The sequence below is a fragment of the Notamacropus eugenii genome, chromosome 1 (genome assembly GCF_028372415.1).
Source record: "Notamacropus eugenii isolate mMacEug1 chromosome 1, mMacEug1.pri_v2, whole genome shotgun sequence".
Lineage (NCBI taxonomy): Eukaryota > Metazoa > Chordata > Mammalia > Diprotodontia > Macropodidae > Notamacropus > Notamacropus eugenii.
In genome coordinates this window covers 92497662-92520439 of record NC_092872.1, presented here as the reverse complement: position 1 = coordinate 92520439, position 22778 = coordinate 92497662, and the positions used below count along the sequence as shown (strand labels likewise).

At 36.6% G+C, this 22778-nt stretch overlaps 1 protein-coding gene across 28 annotated transcripts in view; it reads left to right on the top strand.

The window, feature by feature from the left end:
• The window catches only part of MRTFB (myocardin related transcription factor B), a 259095-nt gene that overhangs the window by 133734 nt on the left and 102583 nt on the right, over positions 1-22778 (top strand). The window lies entirely within an intron of this gene.

The following is a 22778-nucleotide window of genomic DNA, read 5'->3' as shown; positions in this document are numbered from 1 at the left end:
GTTCATGGATACCCACCCATGATCTAAACTCTACTGCCTGGTTATGTCCTATAATCTAACCTCCATAACCACATTTCCTACTCCTTCCCAAAACAAATGTTTTCTGCTAGACCTTGCTTCCTTAAAAACATATCATTCAGTTAAACAGGGATGATTGAATGATGAAAAACATGAGAAATATAATAGTATTTAAACCTAGAAGGATCAGGTGCTTCAGTTGATACTTTTTTTTGGACACTTGGAACTTGAAAAGGCTTAAGTATTTCTTCTTTATACTTCATGACTTTTTCTATATCTTTGTTACCTATATTTCTTAGCATTCTAAAGACTTTTCAAATTAAAAAAAGACGTAAAACGTAGTTCTACTTTAAAGGACCAGATACATCTAATGACACACATACTTAATAAATACACTATGTTTTTATTGCAAATAAGGGGAAATGCTTCTGCATTTATTTCTGTTGGATTCCTATTAGTCTTTTCCCTTTGGAGCATCAGTAGAATTTGTCAAATGTTTATAAAATTTAGCTTGTGAATAATATGTTTCTAGAATAAAGCAAAATTTTATCTCTTCATGTACTAGTGTACCAATTTTTAAGAAAATTTTTTAGTTTTTTGGAATTTTAGAATTTATAACTTGATTGTCATACTGTGCAAGCTTTGTTTATATCTTTACTGATAAAAATGCCCGAGAGACTGTCTGATGTAGATTTTAGAGCTAATAAGAAATGTCTCATCTGACACATCCCATGATGGGCTTTCAGAATTCAGTGTTATAAGTGCTACAGTTTCGGTGTGTGAGGCAGTGCTGATCCCAGCAACAAAGAGTTCATCAGTTGAGTTCCTTCTATAGCTGATAATCTAAAACATAATGAACAATACAGTTCTCATCAGACTCAAGTTCTCAACGTAAGATGAAGAGCCATATAGCGTCCAAAAGTTAAAGATGGTGTATTACTTGCCAATGGCTACTGCTTTTCAAGCAGTATGAGGACACTTGGAACAGCTAAATACTATTACACTTTGATCTGGCCATACTGTGTATTCTACAACTTTTATCATGAAGAAACGTCATTTCTTCTTTTTGAATTTTATTTCACCGGCCAGTGCTTAGAAACATACAGAAATGTACAAATGCTTAAGGACCGGTGAGTAACAGGCAATACTAAGTGGTCTGTTACATTAGATGAATCAGAAAAATTCATTGGTCTTATTGTGGTTCGTGGCATTATTGGTATAAGAAATCTACCCTGTGAGTGTTCTTTGTTTAATAAAACGATTCCATCTAATCTATTCGTTGATGTGATGAGGTACCTTTGTTGTGATTTCTGATGTATTTACTGGCAAAGCTTACTATACACTTACTCAGTATTTGTCAGACAAGTCAAATGTTGGTTTGAAGTTTTGGTCAGCAGTAGACCCTGAAAACAAATATTTGTTAAGAGGATTCCTTGGGAAAAGACAGTGCTGGAAGCAGCAGTACCAGTATTCTTGCAGATCCTATGAGGAAGTGCATGGAACCACTTTTCAATGAAGGTTACAGTGTAGCCTGTGGTGATTATTTTACATCTGTTCCTTGATCTTCCCATGAAAATTGCAAAAGAAAGGTGCAGCAGAGTTGGAACTATTCCTCTTAACCTTAAGGAACTTTTAGTAGCAACAGAGACACACAGGCTACTGCATGAAAACTGGTTTTGAAATTTACAGAGAGGCTGACAGTGACCCTGACTTCCTATCAGTGTAAGAGATCCACGCCTGTAAAGACAATGAGCAACCTTTCTTCCAGCTGTTCAGAGAACAGCCCAAAGCAAAAGCTAGCCATTATTCTGTTACAAGAACGATAAAGTTAGAAGAGACATTTTTGACAAAATGACAAGGTGTCAGTTAAAACAGCAAGCAGGAGATGGTTTAAGCATATTTTCTGCAGTGTCCTAGACATGGCTTTTATCAAGAGCTGGATAATATATTTAAAATTGTAATTGAAACAACCATCGATAATATATCCAGAGGTGAACTAGAAATTTACTGGAGATTGTCCTGGGGTAATTACAGCACCTACCCATGGTCAGACACAGAAGTTCCTCCAGCCAAAATGTACCCACCCTTATGACACTGCTGAATAATGGGACAGGGTCACAGAAATATGTTTCATTTCCAGAGGACCTATTTGTGTCAAGTGGTGTGCAGAATGTTGTTTCCAAATACTGACCATAAGAAATTATAACTGATAATAAATTTTTTCTCCTGTCTGTCAAAGTACATTTTAAATGGAAATAATTATAAGCAGGTATTACTATTTTACTGTGAAATAATTTTTTTCACCTTTATTTTCTTTGACTTATGGATTAAGAAAAATGGACTCAGTTTGGTCCTTCATAATATTCTTAAATTCTGGTCCTTCCGATATTAATTATTTAGGTTTGGAGACATATAGGACATGTGAGATAATTTAGTCCATTGCCCTCATAGGACAGATAAGGAAGGTCCATTGGTCTGATTTCACTGTTTGTATTGGAGTGAAAATTCATTCAGATGATCTCTGTCTCTATCACACACACAGACACGCACGCATGCATGCACACATGCATACACACATGCGCACACCATTAGCATATCAGTTCCATGTAAAGGACAGGAACTCAGCACTGAGGATACAAAGATAAAAATGAAAAATAGTCTCCCTCCACAAGGAGTTTATGTTCTTCTGAGCAGATAGATCATGTATACTAATAAATAAATGTTAGTAAGGGTCAGTTCAAAGGCCACTTAAATTACGTGAAAACTTTACTCATTTTCTCTTCATATTCAGTTACTGCTGTCTCTCTCATGAAATTGTTTTACGCGGGCATCTAGAGGACCACATATTTTTAGGGATTCCTTCCATTTGTACTCTGTAGAGTTGGCCATTCCCATTTATGCGTAATATTTATCATCAAGAATTTGTCAGAAAAATGGAATCTTTTTTATCATGATTTTAACATGAATAAGAGAAATATTGTTGAAAGAGAAGGATACATAAATATATAGGTGTATATAGATTACACATATAGGCATATTTCTGTGTATATGTAATATTCCATACTCATAGTATGTACATTTTCTCATTTCAGGGCCAAATTTAGTTTTTTGTTTTTGTAGATCTTAAGATTTGTATTATTGTAGTCATTCTGTCTGGTTTTCTGACTTCTGGTTACATCAATCACTTCATATCAGTTTATGTCTTCTCATGCTTTTTTTGTATTCATAGTCATTTCTTGTAGTGCAGTAATAATCTGTTGCGTACTTGAACCAAAATTTGTTAACTCTTCCCTAGTAGTTGGGGAACATCTACTTAGTTTCTAAGTCTTTGTTAATTATAAAAAGTGTTGTTATGAATATTTTGATGTATATGAATCCTTTTCTATCTTTGACTTCCTTGGGATGTATGCCTAACAGTACAATCTCTAGTTTAAACAGTATGAATACTTTAGTCACTTTCTTAGCATAATTCCAAATTGCTTTCAAGAATGATATGGCCATATGACAGTTCTCCCAGAAGTTTATTAGTGTGTCTTTCCAAAAATTTCCCTAACATTGACTGTTTACCTTTTTTGTCATCCTTACCAATTTGTAGGGTATGAGGTGAGACCACAGAGTTGTTTTGATCTTCATTTTTCTTATTAGTGATATGTAATAATTTTTCATCAGAGTGTTAGTAATTAACAGTTCTTTTAAAATTATCTCTTTATTCATATACTCTAATCAATTATCCATTGAGGAATGGTTTCAATCTCTTGGATATCAGATTCTTATCAGAGATGTTTGATGTGAAATATACAGAATATGCAGAAATTTGTTGTGTTGATTTTGTTTTTTAAAAAACTTTTGTATTTCACGTGATTGAAATTACCCATTTTATCTTTTGTGAGAAGGATTGTGGCATAAGGATAAAAAGCTGGCTTTAAGAGTAATGGAGAGCAAGTTGGATTCAAGTCCTGTCTGACCCCAGTCAAATCATTTAACCTCTCAGAGCCTCAAGGGAATTTTCTAATACTGTAAATTAAAGGGAATGTGCCACTCTGAATTGGTAGAGGAAGTTTCAGTCTGGAAACATCCTATATCAGATAAAATCATGCACACGGGGGAAAAACCAAAACTTTTGTGATTGCTCCTATCCCTTAGCTCTAGTTGACTCTTTTAGTAGTTATAGGTATAGAAGGTTGTTAGTACTTGATGTTTCTTTTCTAGTTTTACCATGGTGTAGTTTTTACTATTCAGGTCATGTAACTGTTTTTATTGCAATATGGGGACAGAAATTGGACCTATGATTCCATTAGTGTAATGAGAGGAAATTCCCTCTACCAATACAGATCAACATCTCTTCAATTTCATAGTCTTCTAGAGTTCCTACAGCACTGCAAGAATAAATTACTTGCCCAAAGTCATATAGACTCTATGTGTCAGAGATGGAAATTGAACCCAGGCCTTCATGGCTTTTAGAAAAGCTTTCCATGCATTACACCACACTGTTCATCCAAGCCTAATTAGTCAAATTGCCAATTTTATGGATTATTTTGGCAGCTGTGTAGAGAATGGAGCTTAGAGGAAGAGACTAGAAGTGGGGAAAGCAACTAGACTATTGCAGGAGTCAGGACAAAGATGATGAAGACTTGAGTAAGGGTAGTAGCCTTGTAAAGAGAGAGAAGAGGACAGATGGGAGTTTGTATTGTGGGAGTACATTCAACATTTGGCAATGATTGGATATAATGGGCAGATTGAGGAAGAATAAAGATTCAAAGATAAGAGTTTTTGTGCCTGGATGATCAGAAGGATAACCCTTAAGAAAAATAGGTTAAGCTTTGAGGAACAGTGAATTTAGAAAGAATGATTATGAGAGTATGCTGTGCTTGTTCTTCTCGCAATGTGTAGTTTGTGTTATTTGCCTCCCCTTGAACACTGTCTTTTCTGTCATGAATGTATAGTTTCATGAGTCATTTATAATGAGAAGAGAATTTAAACTGTGATAGTTGATGTACTGCAAAGTGAAAATGCAGAGAAGAAAGAGAAAATAATCTAGGTGAAAGCCCTGGGGTAGGTATGTGTGTGTACACAAATTTTTTTTAACTTTTAAAAATTATATTTATGTTTTAAAAGCAAAGAGAATTTAATATTTTTTTTTTCAGTTTCATATTTTCTCCCTCTCCTTTCCTTCTTCCCCTACTCAATGAGAATAGAAGAAAAACAAAAACTATTACAAATATGCTTGGTCATACAACACAAATTTCTACATTAATTATTTGTGTCACCCCATTCTCCTCAAAAAAGCAAGAAAAAGAGAAGAAATGCTTCATTCTGCGCTCTTGAGTCCTTCTCCCTCCCAATCTCCTTTCGCTCTGTCCCTTCTCAAAAGTGTTTTGCTTTTGACCACTGCCTCCCCAGTCTGCCCTTTCTTTTATTAGTTTCCTCACTTCTGTTATCCCCCTCCCTTCCTGCTTCTGTGCTAGGAAAGAGAGATCTATACCCAACTGAGTATATTATTCCTTCTTTGAACCAGTTTTCATGAGGGTAAGGTTCAAGCTTTGTCCTCGCCACATCTTCTGTTTGCCCAATTCTAATTTTTAAAGAACTATTTTCTTCACTCAGGCTTTGTACCTCCTTTTCCTTTGGGTGAATTGTACTTTCTTCAGTGAGTAACTAATATTTCTTCAGTTATTTACATCTGTCTTTATTTGTGTGAAGAGTATGCTCCCACCCATGTCTTGGCAGGTATATTCCCAATGTATTTTATACAGCCTGTATTTATTTTTGAAAGGAATTTTTTGATCTCTTCTTTGATTTTGTTTGTAATATATAGAAATATTAACGATTTTTGTGAGTTTGTTATATCCTGCAGAGATTCCCATTCTTCCCTCTGTCTTTTCTGCCTGGTTAAGTTTGAGAAAGGAAGCAAATATTTCTGTGTGCCTCTGAATTGGAGGAAAAAGGAAAGTTAACATCAGTGGCTATGGCAACAACTTCCTCAGATAAAGACTAAGTGTCTGTTGGTTATGTTATGAGGAAATTCTTTTCAAGTTTTTTTGACTAGGTGACAACTGACATCCTTTCCAACTTTGAATCTTTGTGGTTCTGTGGATTCCTAACACTTTTAGGTTGGTAGGGGAACCCTGAGATTGTGACCAACAACCATCAGAATAAGAAGAAAAGCAACTAGCTGCAGAACAAGAAGCATGGAATTGAGGGTCAAAGGAGCTAACTCTTGCCTTTCTAGGAATTCCTGAACCTCTGCTATATAACATGGCTAAAAATGAGAATCTCAGATGAGTTTAGACATAATTTTTTGCCCTCCTTCCCACTTTTGTTGAGGAGAGGTGGATGGAAGATACAAGAACAGAGCAATGGAAAAGTGAAATGTAAGGAACTACCTCTTGAATCAAATATAATTTTTTCTGTTTGACATTTAAAGAACTTTACAATCAGACTCAATCATACCTGTCCAGACTTATTATTCCCTTTCACATATACTTAAAGTTCAGTAAACTAGCCAACTTGTTGTCCTTCATACGCAACACTCTATCCTTGTTTCTGTGCCTTTGCATAGGCTGTCCCCCCGTACCTGAAATGCACTCCCGTACCTCATTGTTTCAGAATCTCTAGTTTTCCTCAAAATTAAACTCTGATACCATTTCTTCTATGAGATCTTTCTTGATCACTATCCTTCCTTTCCTCCCTAGCTGCTTGTGTTTTATGTGTATCTGCTATATCCCACATAGAATGTAAGGTGTCTTAGAGCAGAGTGTTGTTTTTTCCTTGACATCACCAGGGCCTGTCACAGTCCCAAGCCTGTAGTTGGTAATTAATAAATGTTTCTTGATTGATTAATTGGTTGGTTGGAAAGGAAGGGCAGCATTCATTGATTAAAACTGAATACTTCAAGTTCAGAAAGAATAATTAAACTCAAAGAGAGTAGGCTGAAAAAAGAACTTAAGGTATATATTCCTTTGCTTTTCAGAAGTACCTACATAAACAATAAATTCGATATCCCTTCATGGATGGAGTTGCTTCTAAGAAGGAATGGTCCATATAAGTAAATTTGTGTGTACACGCACACGCAGAGCAAGTCAGAAGAAATTTTAAATTGTACTCCAGGGCTGTGTTCAGGGGGTAAACTAAAGAAAGGATGCCACGTTGGAGAACCAAATTTGAGATCACATTTGGTTATAATGTATTAACGTTGCAAAATGAGGTTGGACAGTTTGATGTAGGCTGTTCCTATATTCGTTCACATCAAGTTAAGAAGCATTAATTAAGCACCTATTATGTGCCAGGCAATCTGCTAAGAGTAGAGATATAAAAAAAAGCAAAAATGGTTCCTGCCATCAGACAGGGTGAAGAGACAGCATGCAGACAAGATAACTGTGTACAGGACAAAATGGAGGTAGCAAGAAAAGGAAAAGGCTTCTTTCTTGCATAATTTCTTTCTTTGCTCTCTGTTTCAATGGAAAATTGGTATGTCCAGGGAGAAAAAAAAAAATATGTGAGCATTTTGGTACACTTTTTCCTGTCTGAACTTGTAGATTTCTTAGGTGAAAGAAACTCCCAGTGAAACTCTCTACCTCTACAGGTTGTCATGGTTCCTGCAATGTATAGCCTTAGAAACTTGCCTGGGATAGTGGGTAAAAGATCTTGTTTTGAACCCATTGCCAATCTTTGTGGTACGTAGGACTTGAATATAATGCCAGTATATAAATATAAAGGCCAAACCTTTATCCACTGTTAGGCTCCCTTTCTAATTAAGGAAAAGAAATTAGAATAAAGTTTTAGCATTTGTTCTCTGGAAAAGAGGAAGAAAGAGGGACTGAAGTTGAAAGGATTGGCTAATTGATAAAAGTTTACTTTTTCTGGTAAAGATTTCTTTTTCATTCAGTTTTCAGGTCTGAGCCTTTAACAACCATTACCAGAGAAAAAGAAGTTTCTGTAGACTTGGCTCAGTATACCCTGAGGAACTGTTCCAAAGAGAATTGTGACTGTTCCAAAGCTGAGTCTATGGAATGCATTACAATTGTGGACTCTTACAGCATATTTAAGTATTTGATTGCAGATCATTTAATTACCCTGACCTGTATGGATATATAGTGAGGGGGGAGTTATGGACTAAGATAGGAATGATAAGCTTAAAACTCAAGTATGAGGCGACAATATCAGTTGAAGATTGGACAGACATAAGATAAAATAGCTGTGATATTCTAAATCAATAAGATATTCCAGTTAGAAAGTGGTTAGTATAAAACTTTTTAGGAACATAGTTTCATAGTATGGAAAGAGTTCTGGGTTGTTTTTTTTTTAGTTGGAAGATCTTGGTTAGAATCCTTTCTTGCTAATTACTTGGTGCAAGTCACCTAACCCTCTCTGGGCTTCTGTTTTCTCATCTATAAAATAAAGGGGACTTGATAGTCTCTGCAGTCTCTTTCATCTCTAAATCTGTTGTCCTATTATCTAATGCATAAATGCAGAAAAACATAGGTTCATATGACCTCCAGTCCCTCCCACCCCTTAGTTCTTTCCTGGTTACACTCTCCTCCGCTATCCTCATCTTGATCCATAGTATCCTAGTGTAATTCTACAAGGTGTCTCTCAAATTCCTTGTCCCCATATCTTATTGAAAATCTTGCCCTGCCATACCCCAGCCTTGGATTATTCTCAGCATCTGCTGCCTTTGCTCCTACTCATGTGTTACTGAAAGAAGCTATAGAAAATCACAAAATGGAACTAAGTACACTTCAGAATTATGTCATATACTCTCAGTTGGGCCTTCATTATGATAAGGCAGTCCTTTTACATCTCCGTAATGGTTTCACTGTCTCACTTCATACAGTGGCTTTTCCAAACTTTTTCATCTTTCCTTGAGCCTCAATTACCTCTCTAAGAAACTTGTCTCACGTATGAGAAAAAACAGGCCATTAAGAGGTCTCTCTTCTCTCCTCTTCATTATTTCCACATTACTCAGTTGCCTTCCTCTCCTGTCTCATTCATCCATCTCCATTAAGAGGTGGACCTTCTCCTTGTCAAGACAAAACCCTCTAAATGCCTAAATGATCTCATTTCATCTCATCTTCTCCAGCATATTGCCTCCATCGTCATCCCCACTCTTACTAATCTTCAGTCTCTCCTAGTCATCTCTTTACTGCCACAGACACATCTTCCTGTGTCCTCAGAAAACCCTTGTTTGATCTGCCTGTCCCTGTTAGCTCTCCTGTATCTCTCCTCCTTTTTTTCATGGCTAATTTCTTTAAGAGGGCTGTCTGTAGCCCATGCTTCTAGCTCCTTTCCTCTCATTCTTTTAACTCCTTGCATTCTAGATTGTGAATTCTTGATTGTGAAACTGCTCTCCAGCGTTACTAGTGCTCTCTTAATAGTCAGATCTAATGGCTTTTTGTCAGTCTTTGTCCTTCTTGACCTCTCTGTAGCTTTTTACTCTTCTGATTAAGCGAAATATTTGTAAAGTGCTTACAACAGTGACTGGCACATGGTATGCACTTAATAAATGAGTCTTCACTTTTCCGTGTTCACTTCCTTCCCTTGATCACCTTACTCTTGATCCTGTTTAATTAGGCTTCTGTTTGGTCTCTGCGCATCTAGACTCTCCCCATTTCCTCTTCAACTTTCAAATTAATTATCCTAAAGCATAGGTTTCACTATATTACTCTCTGTCTTCCCCCTCACCATTCACTAACCTCTAATGGCTTGCTATTACCTTGATGATCAAATATAAAATCCTGTTTGACTTTTAAAGCCCTTCATTCATAACCTAACCTCTTTCTACCTTCCTGGTCTTCTTAAATTTTACTTTCTTCCATGTACTCAGAAATTCAGTGACAATAGCGTTTTTGCTTTTCTTCACACAGGACACTATCCCCTCACTGAGCATTTTCACTAGCTCTTCCCTATGCCTGGAAAGCTCTCCTCTTTTCTCTATACTTTCTAACTTCCTTTGAGTCTCAGCTAAAGTTCCACCTTCTGCAGGAAGCTTTTCATGGTCTTCCTTAATCTTAATGCCTTTCCTATGAGATTACATCTAATTTATCCTGCACATATTTTTGTACATAATTGTTTACATATTGTTTCCCCTATTATACTGAGATCCTTGAGAGTAGGGACTATTTTTTGCCTTTACATGAAGGTAAAAGTGCTTAGCCCTTTTCCACACACATAATAGTGCTTGATAATATGTTTATTGACTTGACTTAATATCTAGATATTTTTCTAGATTTTAACTCCATAAACTGGTCAGTAGAAAAAAATACATATATTTTTGTACGCTATTTTTAACTGAGGAGCAGCATGATTGAAGGGGGATAGAGAACTTGTTTATTAGTCATGACAACCAGAGTTCAAATCCCCCTGACATGGTAGCTTTATGACCATAGGAAAGTCATTAACTTCTCAGTGCTCCAGGCCACTCTACAACTCTTAAGTTGCAGAAAATTTACTGATCTACAGTTTTTTTTCTCAGTTCCTTGCTGAAAGCTGTACTGATGAAATGACAGAAGGTTTCTGAAAAAAAAAACAAAAAAAAGTCTTTTCTTTTTGTATTCATGTATTAAGGATAACTAGTTCTTAGAAGAAGATTGATTCTGTGATGAATCCTGACATTTGAGCCATTAAGGTAACTCAGAATTGATAGTGGATGATTCCCACATTTTAAACTGCAAAAATGTTAACCTTTGTCTTAAATATTAGCTTGAAGATATGGTTTGCCTCTGTTGATATATACATTTTGGGCTTTGTTATGCTTTGTTATATAAAAAGTTTTCCCCCCTATTTTAAAATACTGTTTTATAATTATAACCTTTCTCTGAACATTTTTTAATATGGAGCATATTTTTCTGCAGTTAAAGCCATATGTTTCTATTTCTTACCAGTTCAAAGTAAGAATTATAGAATAGTGGCTTTGAAGGAGGAAATTATAGTAACATTTGCTTTCCATGCAGAATATCTAGCAACAACTTCTGAAGCCCCTGCGTGTCAGTCTCATCTCTGAAAAAAAAAATGACATAGGTTGCATATGGCTTTCTAGAGACCTACTCATTGCATCAATTAAATGATGTCACAATTTAAAAACTGGAACAGCCTTGTCTCTTTTGTTTAAAATGGTTTTTTTTAACCAGACTTCAAATTAATGATAGCCATGTGAGCTTACTGCTTTTTTACCTAATTGTCCCTTATAGTTGAACATATATAGTTGTTAGAAGTTTGGTTTGTTTGGAATTGCCACCTTCCACCCAAAAAAGCCATCCTTTTGGATAGACTTTCAGTTCTATATCAGTTCAAGTGTAAATTTTGCACCCCCTCCCCCAAGGGCTATAATTGTAATTTTCCACTAAGCTTGACATAATGAATTCATTTATTCTGTTTTGAAATAAAATCAATATAATCACTATTTGGTGGGAAATAAGATATTTTTAAACTTTAACTTAAAGTATGTGTTGTATTTTGTATTATATCAACAAAGCATACTCTATATAACATCTTTCCAAGCTGCAGAATTATTAATAAATTATATATAAGTAACAGATTTTTTCAGCCAGTTACCTGAGATATAAATCAGATTAAATGAGATAATTGAGATAAAGTTCTTTAGAAGTCCTTTATAAATGTCCTACTGATGTTTATTTGCTGTTATATAAACACTGTTTACATGGAATTACTGCCTTCCCTAATGGTCCATTACCTAACTGAATTAATGTCATTAGGTGGAAATGGCACCAAATGCCTCGAGTACTGGGATTATTCATATGACAAAAAGCTCATGTTTTTATGGTGGGACTTGCCTTAACAGATCACTTGGATGTTTTGAAAGAGAAAATTGCTTTAATTTCATTCTCTATGTCTTCATTTTTTAAATTATTGGTTGTGACCTGAGTAGTTGGAATTATCTAGTTGATGAGATCATAGATCCATTTGAATATTTGGGCATATGTCTTTTCTTTTAGGTCATTCAATAAATAAACATTTTTAAGCACCTACTATTTGCCAGGCATTGTGCTAATACTGAATGTGTTTATATATAACAAGTTGTTAAGTTATATTGGCTTATCTGTTATGTCATTTTCATTTGTTTTATTGGATAGTTTAATGTACATTTAAGATTAGGATTTTTGGCTTGTATTTCCCTTCATTTATTTGATTTGTATTGTCTTCCTCTTTTATGTCAGCACTTTGCCCATTTTGTTAGCTTGCCCACACTCCTTGGATCTTGGTCTGTTCCTGCAGGAACCCCAGTCCGCATGGCCACCATTTACCTGCCTTATCCCTTGTTCTTAGGGGATGGACACACACACACACACACACACACACACACACACACACATACACACATATATACACATGGGGTTAATTTTTTAAAAATTCATTGAAAGCTATGATTTCTTACCTAATTTACTTGTAATTTCTTTTTGACATTTTATTTCTCTTTTGAACAATTCTAGCATTTTATGCTTTAGTGTCATGATCTCTGAGGAGTCTGAAGAATTACTTTTTTTTTTGACCAGGAAGCTTTGTTTCATTTTCCTTCAAAATATAATTCACGTGTTCATAGTATTCTCACTGCTCTTTAAGTTTTTACTTTGCTGTCTTCAGTTTGTATGAGTCTCTCTGATACTTGTCAGTTACCACATTTTTAGTACCTTCTACGTGCCAGGCACTATTAGTAACAGATTCTTTATTCAGTTAACTTATGTTATGCTGGAGAAAACAATACATTTAGCATGTACATGGATAAATATATGAAAAATATATGCAAAATAAAAATAGGTAACTTATGAAGAGAATAGCACCTAAGAGGGGAGGTAATGAGACTTTAAGAGGTAGAGGTGAAGGGGTGCATTCCAGGCGTGGGGTGAGAGGCATAGGTAGAGGGCATGCTGCATTGTCTGCAAAGTATTCATCTGGGAAATGGAGTGTTGTGTCTGATGCACGAAAAGGGTAAGTTTGTCATTTGCTCTTAGTGAAATTAGAGAGCCATTGAAGGTTTATTGAAGAGTAACAGGATCAAACTTGTGCTTTTGGATTACTAACTTTAGCAGCCATAGAGAGGATGGAATGTAAGTGGGAGGATACATAAGACGCTAATAAATGAAGAGGTTGTTTCATTAGTGTAGTGAAGAGAGGTGGTGAAGGCCTGAACCAGGGTGGTAATCAAATGAATGGAGAGAAAGTGACCGATGTAAAAGGTGTTGGTTGTAGAGATAGATTGTGAGCTCCTTGAAGGCAACTGGTTTTTGCTTTTCTTGGTATCCCCAGTGCTTAGCACAGTTCCTGGTAGGTATTGAATAAATGTTTGTTAATGTACTGATTAGGGTTACCTCCACACCATGTTAATACTCTGGAGTAGATCTTTAGTGGAGAGATGATGCACAATTGGAGATTCAGACAGTTTAACACATAATTGTGCTCTCAGTGTTTTGTGTTTGTTTTGTTTTGCTACTCAACTCTTGATTACAAACTCCTTGAGGGCAGTGATGGGTCTCATAATTATTTTACAAAAGCCATTTATTCAGTGTCTACTGTGTGCCAGGTTCTAGGCATCAGCATTATAATTAAACTCCAAAAATATAAAGAAATACAAAAATATAGTCTCCAGCCCTCAAAGGAGCTTATATTTTAATGGAGAGCAAAAGCAAAATGTTATTGATTTGAGATATATACAGTGTAAATGTAAAGTCATTTCATAGGAAAAGCACTAGCAGTACTCAAACCCAAGTCAGGGATTTGCAGAACTCAGACTAGAAGGACAGCAGGTAAGATCATTTTGAGAACACTGAAAGCTTACAGGTCTTGAGTCTGAACTGTCCTTGAAATCCTGAAACAGCACATTTAATACCCAGTAAAGCCAGCAATAGGGGCAAATCAGACCTCTACAGAAGTGCATAGAGTCTGGCCCTTATATCTTGTGTAAAGTCAAGAAATAGGCTGGAAGAATAAATTAAAAAAAAAAACCAAAAACACCATTGAAACAAAAAACTATTATGGTGAAAGGGATGTTCAAGACATAAACCTAGAAGGGAATGTCTCTACAAACTCTCAAAGTAAAACATAGCTTAAGCACAAATTAAACTAGAATTAGAGGAATTAGAAACAGAGGAAAAACTGGGGGGTGGGAGGGGGAAGGAGCTACGGGAAAAAAGGGAATTTAACAGATTGGCGTAAGAGGTATAAAACTTTGCCCATGAAACTAACTCCCTAAAAATTAGAAACCAGTGACTCCATGAAACAACAACAGATATCAAAACAAAATCAAAAGCTTAGGAAAAATAAAACAAAATGTAAGGTATCTTGTAGCAAAAACAATTGACCTGGAAAAGATTGAGGAGAAAAATTTAAGACTATCAGACTATCTAAATGCCATGTACAGAGAGAGAGAGAGAGAGAGAGAGAGACCGACCACTGAGAAGACATTGTAATTCAAGAAAAAATATCCAGATCTATTAGAAGCAGAGGACATTGTAGAAATAGAAGGAATCCACAAGTCATCTCCTGAAAGAAACTCCAAATTGAAAACTCCTAGGAACATCATGGCCAAAATCCAGAGCTTCCAGGTTCAAGTTAAAAACAACAACAACAAGAAAATAAAACAGAATTGTAAGCACCTAGAAAGAATTCAAGTACTGAGTAACTGTAGTCAGGATCTCACATGATTTAGCAGACACCATTATAAAGGAGTAGAAAATCTTAGAATGTGATATTCTAAAAGGCAAAGGAGATTGCTTACAGTCAAGAATAACTTACCCAGAAAAAGTAAATTAAACTTAGTTTAAAGCTACAGGAGGAAAAATGAATCTTGAATAAAACAGAACTTTCTGATGAAAAGACCAGAGTTGTATAGAAGCTTTGATGTTCAAACACAGGAATTAAGAGGAATGTAAGGTAAACATGAATTTACGATGATAAAGGACTAAACAAGAAAAAAACATTTACATTCTAATATTGAGAGATAATGTATATGTCCCCTGTGAATTGTATCATCATTTTGGGTCATAAAAGAAGTCTAGTTAAAAGGCCTGAAGTGGTTCAGTTATATTTTTAGGGGAGGGGCAAAGGAAAGTTAGGGAACATTATTTCTCATAGTCAGGGTGTACAGCTAATGAATTAATTGAACTTCACTTATCTGAACAGTTGAAAGGTGAGAAAAATGCATATACATAGTTGGGTACAACTATACATTTTACTCAGGAGGAAGCCAGAGGGAAAGGAAAGAAGGAAATTAAGAGTTGAGGGTAAATTGAGGGATTAGTACTAAACAAAATAAAACCTAAGTATGTCTAAAAATATTTATAACTCTATTTGAAGTAACAAAGTATGGGAACCTGAAGGCTGCCCATAAATTGGGGAATGGCTAAAAAGTTATGGTATATAAATGTGATGGAATGCTGTTGTGCTGTAAGAAATGATCCAAGGGAATGACTTCAGAGAAATCTGAGAAGACTTATATGAGCTGAGCAGTGCTTAGAGAACAGTTTTATCCAGTGACAAAAATGTGATTAAGACAAACAGTTTTTAAAAAGTTAGGAACTCAATAGTGATTCCAGAGGACTGAAAGTGAAACATGCTACTCACTATATTTGAACCTGGCTTCAAATTCTAGCTCCAGCACTTACCGAGTGACCTGATAGAGAAGTGAAATAGAGTATGTAAGAACACGTAATTTTTTGTACATCACCAATGTGGAAATTTGTTTTGCTTGACTTGAAACCTGTTTGCTTGATATGTTTGTAACAAGAATTATGTTTCATAGTTGGGGGAGGAGATAAAATAGATTTTTGATTGTTAAAAAAAATAAAATATGACTAAAAACAAAAGGAAAAGGAGATGGGGTATTGGGTTCAATGAATAACAGGAAGGTTTTTTTGTTGCTGGACCACAGAGTACATAGAGGGGGAAAGCATGAGAAGACTTTAAAAGAGGTCACATTTGAAGGCTTTAAAAACTAAATTTTTTTAAAATTTGATTTTGAAATTAATAGGGAGGTACTAGAGTTTATTGAATAGAAGGAGATGATATGGTCAGACCTGCACTTTAGCACTCACTTTGGTACCTGAACTGAGGATGAACTGGCAAGAGACATAGGGCAGGGAAGCCTCAGAAGGTGCCTGAAATAGTCTAGTCATGAGGTGATGAGGACCTGCAGGAGATAGACAAAAGAAGTAGGAAGGAATGACATCTTTCTGTCACCTTCCGAAAGGGAAGGGCACACAATACACAGGAAGGTTCCCCAGCAAGTAGGAGGAAGCCAGCCCAGGGGAATGACATGGAATGGAATAGCATTTGATTCCTAGCTAGCAAAAAAAAGCCTTGTCAGGAGGCCAGCACACAGTAGAATGGTGACTCTCTAGTCCTCTGCACTGTGGAAAGGATCCTCTGCAAATGTGAAGCCAATCCAGGAGACTCACATGGGATACCATGGTTTCTCTCTGCTGGCAGGAAGAGAGCAAGTCATGAAACCAGTATGTGATGGTAAGCAAGACTGAGAGCCATTGATTGGCATGCCTTTTTCAAATAAGCTTAAAATATCATCAGTTTAGATCTTTACGGGACCTACAAGAAAGACGTAGAGTCCAACTTCCTTATTCTATAGATAAAGAACCAGAGAGATGAAGTAACTTGCCTGGTGATTCAGCTAGTAAATATGTGAGGAGAATCAGGACTCCATTCTTCCTAAGTGCCGGTCTAGTGCATTCTCCACTGTGCTTATCTTTATGCCTAATACAGTGGCAATGGTGACTAAAGTGGGAATGGTATAATGAAATGGCAGTAAAGTGGCCATGATACATAATGAAACATAAGGAATACCTGGATAGAGTGGGACACTAAGGAGAGTAAATAACATAAAGAGGGAATTCTAGAGCCAAGAGGACATAAGTGGGGCCGTGTGGCAGGAAGATAGCTGGAGCTGCTAGATGCTGTATGCCATGTGCTCAGCATTCGGGACTAGTAGAGGCTCAATGACTGGACTTTATGTATTTTTGTCACAGTTACTAAAATGCTTCAAGTTACCAAGTTTGAACCTGAAATCATCCTCACTTCTCTTTTACCCCATATCCAATTCATCACCATATCTTGTTGCTTTTACTTCCATTATAGCTCTTACAACTATTTCTCTATCTTAACTAACATACACTCATCCTAGTTCATGTCCACATTACCATTCACCTGGCATATTCCAGTAGATCGCTAATTGGCCTCCTGGTTAGTCAATAACAATTGACTAAGCGCTGAATGACTGTGTATCAGGAACTGTGCTTGCCAAGTGTCTCCCCTCTCCATTCTATTTGGTCCTACCTCCATTCAGCCACTAAAGTGATTTTTCTCAGGGGCAACTAGGTGGTGCAGTGGATGTAGCACCAGTGCAGGAGTCAGGAGGACCTGAGTTCAAATCTAACCTCAGATACTTGACACTCACTAGCTATGTGACCTTGGGCAAGGCACTTAACCCCAATTGCCTCATCCTGGGTCATCTCCAGTCATCCTGATGAATATCTGGTCACTGGATTCAGATGGCTCTGGAGGAGAAGTGAGGCTGGTGACCTGCATAGCCCTCCCTCACTCAAAACAAAATCAAGCACAAGTCGTGTCTTTATTTCTCTGATGACATGGTCTTCTCTGGCAACAAAGGACGAACACACACAAAGTGATTTTCCTCAAATGTAGATTGGAACATGTTATTCCCCACAACTGAATAAACTATTGGGAACAAATACAAAATGCTCTGTTTGGCCTTCAAAGCCCTTCATGACCTAGCCCCTTCTAGTCTTCTTACATTTTACTCCCCAACACATACTTTTCTATCCATTGACACTGACCTCCTTTTTATTCCGCAAACAAGACACTTCATCTCTCAGTTTTGAGCATTCTCTCTGACTATCTTTCATGCCTGGAATGGTTTCCTTCCTCTGCTCTGACTACTGACCTCTCTGGCTTCAAATCCCAACTAAAATCCCACCTTATACAGGAAGCCTTCCCCAACTCCTTTTGATCTCAGTGCCTTCCCTCTCTTAATTATTTCCTGCTTGTCCTATATATATATAGCTTGCCTTGTATATATTTATTTGCATGTTGTCTCCCTGCTTACATTATAAGCTATTTGAGGGGAGGGACTATCTTTTGTCTATTCTTGTAACCCCACTGCTTAATGTTTTTTAAAAATAATTTTAATGGATTTATTTTCAGTTTTCAATATTCACTTCCACAAAATTTTGAATTCCAAATTTTCTCCCTATCTTCCCCCTCCCCTGACCGCAGAACAGTGTGTATTCTGATTGCCTTTTCCTCCAATCTGCCCTCCCTTCTATCACCCCCCCCCCCCCCAATCCCCTTCCCTTCTGTTTTCCTGTAGGGTAAGATAGATTTCTATACCCCATTGCCTATATATCTTATTTCCTAGTTGCATGTCAAAACAACCTCTAACATTGATTTTTAAAGCTTTGAGTTCCATATTCTCTCCCTTCCCCCCTTCCCACTCACCCTCATTGAGAAGGCAAGCAGTTCAGTGTAGGTTATACATGTGCAGTCATGCAAAAGACCTCTATAAGTGATGTGAAAAGCAAACTATTTCCCTCTATCTTGTCCCGCCATCCATTTATTCAATTCTCTCCTTTGACCTATCCCCCTGCAAAAGTGTTTGCTTCCATTACCCCTTCTCCTAATCTGACATCCCTTCTATTATTTCCCCCCTCACTTAGCCCCTTTCCCCCTGCTTTCTTGTAGGATAAGATAAACTTACATACCCAATTGAGTGTGTATGCTATTCCCTCCTGAAGCCAAATCCAATGAAAGGAAGGCTCACATTCCTTCTCACCTTCCCCTTCTTCACCCTCTGTTGTAAAGGCTCTTTCTTACCTCTTTTATGTAAGATGGTTAATTACATTCTACCTTGCCCTTTCTCTTTCTCCTAGTATATTCCTCTCAACCTTTAAATTTTCTTTTTAGATATCATCCCTTCATATTCAGCTCACCCTGTGCCCTCTTTTTCCTCTATATACACATACACACACACATATTCTCTCCAACTGCCCCAATACTGAGAAAGGTCTCATGAGTTACAAATATCATCTCTCCATGTAGGAATATAAACAGTTCAACTTTAATAAGTCCCTTATAGTTTCTCTTTCCTGTTTACCTTTTCATGCTTCTCTTGATTCTTGTATTTGAAAGTCAGATTTCCTATTCAGATCTGGTTTTTTCAACAAGAATGCTTGGAAGTCTTCTATTTCATTAAAGTTCCATTTTTTTCCCCTGAAGTATTATTCTCAGTTTTAATGGGTAGGTGATTCTTGGTTTTTATTCCTGTCTCCTTTGACTTCTGGTATATCATATTCCAAGCCTTCCAATCCATTAGTGTAGAAGCTGCTAAATCCTGTATTACCCTGATTGTGTTTCCACAGTACTTGAACTGTTTCTTTCTGGCTGCTTATAATATTTTCTCCTTGACCTTGAAACTCTGGAATTTGGCTGCAATATTCCTAGGAGTTTTCTTTTGGGGATCTCTTTCAGGAGGTGATTGGTGGATTCTTTTCATTTCTATTTTACCCTCTGGTTCTGGAATATCAGGGCAGTTTTCCTTGATAATTTCTTGGAAAATGATATTTAGGCTCTTTTTGTTTTTATCATGGTTTTCAGGGAGTCCAGTAATTTTAAAATTATCTCTCCTGGATCCATTTTCCAGGTCATTTGTTTTTCCAGTGAGATACTTCACATTGTCTTCTATTTTTTTATTCTTTTGATTTTGTTTTATAATTTCTTGATTTCTCATAAAGTCATTAGTTTTCTTTGCTCCATTCTAATTTTTAAAGAATTATTTTCTTCAGTGATCTTTGGGGCCTCTTTTTCCATTTGGGTTAGTCTAATTTTAAAGGTGTTATTTCTTCAGCATTTTTTAGGTTTCATTTAGCTCTTGACTCGTTTTTTCATGATATTCTTGCATCACTCTCATTTCTCTTCCCAATTTTTTCCTCTACTTCTCTTACTTGATTTTCAAAGTCCTTTTTGAGCTTTTCCACCTCTGAGACCATGTTTTTCATATTTTTCTTAGAGGTTTTTGGTGCAGGAGCTTTGACTTTATTGTCTTCTTCTGGCTGTAGTTTTGATCTTCCTTATCTCCAATGATGTAAGAAAATACCTCTTCACCAACTAAGTAAGAATCTTTAGTCTGTTTCTTTTTTCCATTTGCTCATTTAGGCCTGGGCCCTGAACCAACCCGCCTGGCCCAGGTGGGACTGGGGCCTGACCACACTCCCTTCTCAGCTAGGTGAGAGACCCTTTTCACTTACCTATGAAACTCTCTTTAGTGTTTGTGGGTTGAGAGGTCTGGAATCCACAGCAGCCTCCTCCAGTTCAGTCCCTTAAGGCCTACTAAGGCCTGCTCCCACTCTAACTGTGCTGGTGCTACCCACGCTGGACTGCACTCCACTCTAAGCTCCTTCCCATCAACCTTCCAGATTGTCTTGGATTTACTTCAGTCTGTCATTTTGTGGCTTCTGCTACTCTAGAATTTGTTTAGTCATTTTTTTACAGGTTTTTTGAGGGATTTGGGGAGAGCTCTAGCTGGTCCCTGCTTCTACTTTGCCATCTTGGCTCTGGCTTTTCCCCCCTCACCCCCCGAACTCTAGTGCCTGGCACATAGTAGGTGCTTAATAAATGTTTATTTATTGATAAATTCTCAACACTACTGCTAAGCTGTTGTTTCTAAAGTCAGGTCTGAGCATGTTGCTCTCCTCAATAAACTCTAGTGGTTTCCTATTACCTCTAGGATCAAATACCAATTTAGGTTTGGCACCTAAATCCCTTTACCATCTAGTTCCATCCTACCTTTCTAGTCTCATTATATACATTACTCCCCGTCTTGGAGGTAGATGGTGGCAAAGTAGATAGAGTGCTTACCCTAGAATCAGAAAGACCTAAGATCATATCCAGCCATAGACACTCATTATATGACCCTGAGCAAGTCACTTAACCTCTTTCTTGCCTCAGTTTCCTCAACTGTAAAATGGGGACAATAGTAACAATCAAATTTGATAATATTGCCTGGCACATAGTAGAATTATATAAATGTTCATTCCTTTCCTCACCCCACTCCACTTCACATACTCTGCAGTCCAGCCATATTGGCATTCTTAAGAAGTTCTTTAGTTTTTCATACATTGCACGTAATGTATAGGCTCCATTGTTTTACATATGCTATCTCTCCCTGCCCCTCCTCCACTCCTCAATGTACCTCTCAGAATTCCTTGTTTCTTTCAAAGCTGATCAAATATCACCTTCTACATACTTATGTGAACAGAAGATGACAGAATTAGAGTTGAAAGGGACTTAAGAAGCTATCTGGTGCAACTCCCTCATTTGACATCTCTCCCAATAAAATATAAGTTCTTGGAGAGGATTGATTATTTCATTTTTGTCTTTGTATCCCCAGTGAAGGTACAAACTAGATAATTAATTAAATGCTTGTCAGATTATGGATTGGTGTCAGAGGACCTCAATTTGAATTCTAGTTTTGTAACTTAAAGCCTGTGTGATCCTGGGCAAGTTGATTAACCTTTTGTGAATCTCAGCTAAGACACATAATAGACATACCCACAAAGTGATATTAGAATTCTAAGGAAGACAAGGTATATATCTGGAAGCGTGTTCCAGTATACATTACACACACACACACACACACACACACACACACACACACACACACACACACACACACACACACACACACACACGACAGCATTTTCCTTGTATCAAAAGACTGATTGTTTTTAATCATTTCACTTACATTCTTTTGGCCATTTTTGTATATTAATGAAGCATTTTCTAGTTGATAATTTTTGCAGTTTTTTTTGCTCATTGTAATAAGAAATCCTCACAGAAGTAATCTGGTTTATCTGTAGTTTTGTAAGAATATACTAACCCTGCCAAATTTTTGTATAAGTCCCATGAGCAGTGTTTGTTTGTGTTCTGCTTTCTTGGACGCCTTTCTTGGGTTGTTTCTAGTCTGAGCCATACAATTTTTCTCACGCTTAATAAATATTTGTGCTCAGGGTGCTGGGAAAACTGACTTGATTTATGGCAGTGCATTTTCATATTCAGACATCCCTGTTGCACATAATAAGTCCTTGCTGTGAATGTGGATTTATTGTAGTATAAGTGACTATAACTACAGATTATGCAGCATAGTTGACAGAAGAGATAATTTATAATAAATGATTAACAAATGACAAGGATGTGTACAGTAAAACAACTTTTGAAAAAGTTAATAGGTTTTTTCCTTACTGAAAGATTGCTACATGAGTGAAGTGTCTTTTAGCTACAATACAACTTGTGCCAGAACTTTTTCCTCATTAAACTAATCCCAGTGTAAACAGTAGGTTAGTCATATTTTTCATTAGAATTAGAAAAGTTATTTTTTCTCATAATTGCAAGGTTAAGAATTCTAACTTTATAAGAAAAAAGCATTCTTATAATGTCTGTGATAAGTTTTTGGTATAAAAATTATAAAACTGAAGAAACTGAGAAAAAGAATGGGGAGCACTAAATTACTCATTGCAAATAGCTCAAATTCGTGGATAAATAGTCCAGAAGCATTTAGACTGGATCTAAGTACAACATCCTGGGGGAAAGGACAATTTTAGAAAAATACTTTTTTTCTGGGGCAGTACCTCTTTAACATCTTTGTCATTAGTTTTAAGTTGCCATCAGTTCTATCATCTATCAAGCACTGGGATATCATTTTCTGTTGCTTGTTTATTTCTTCTATC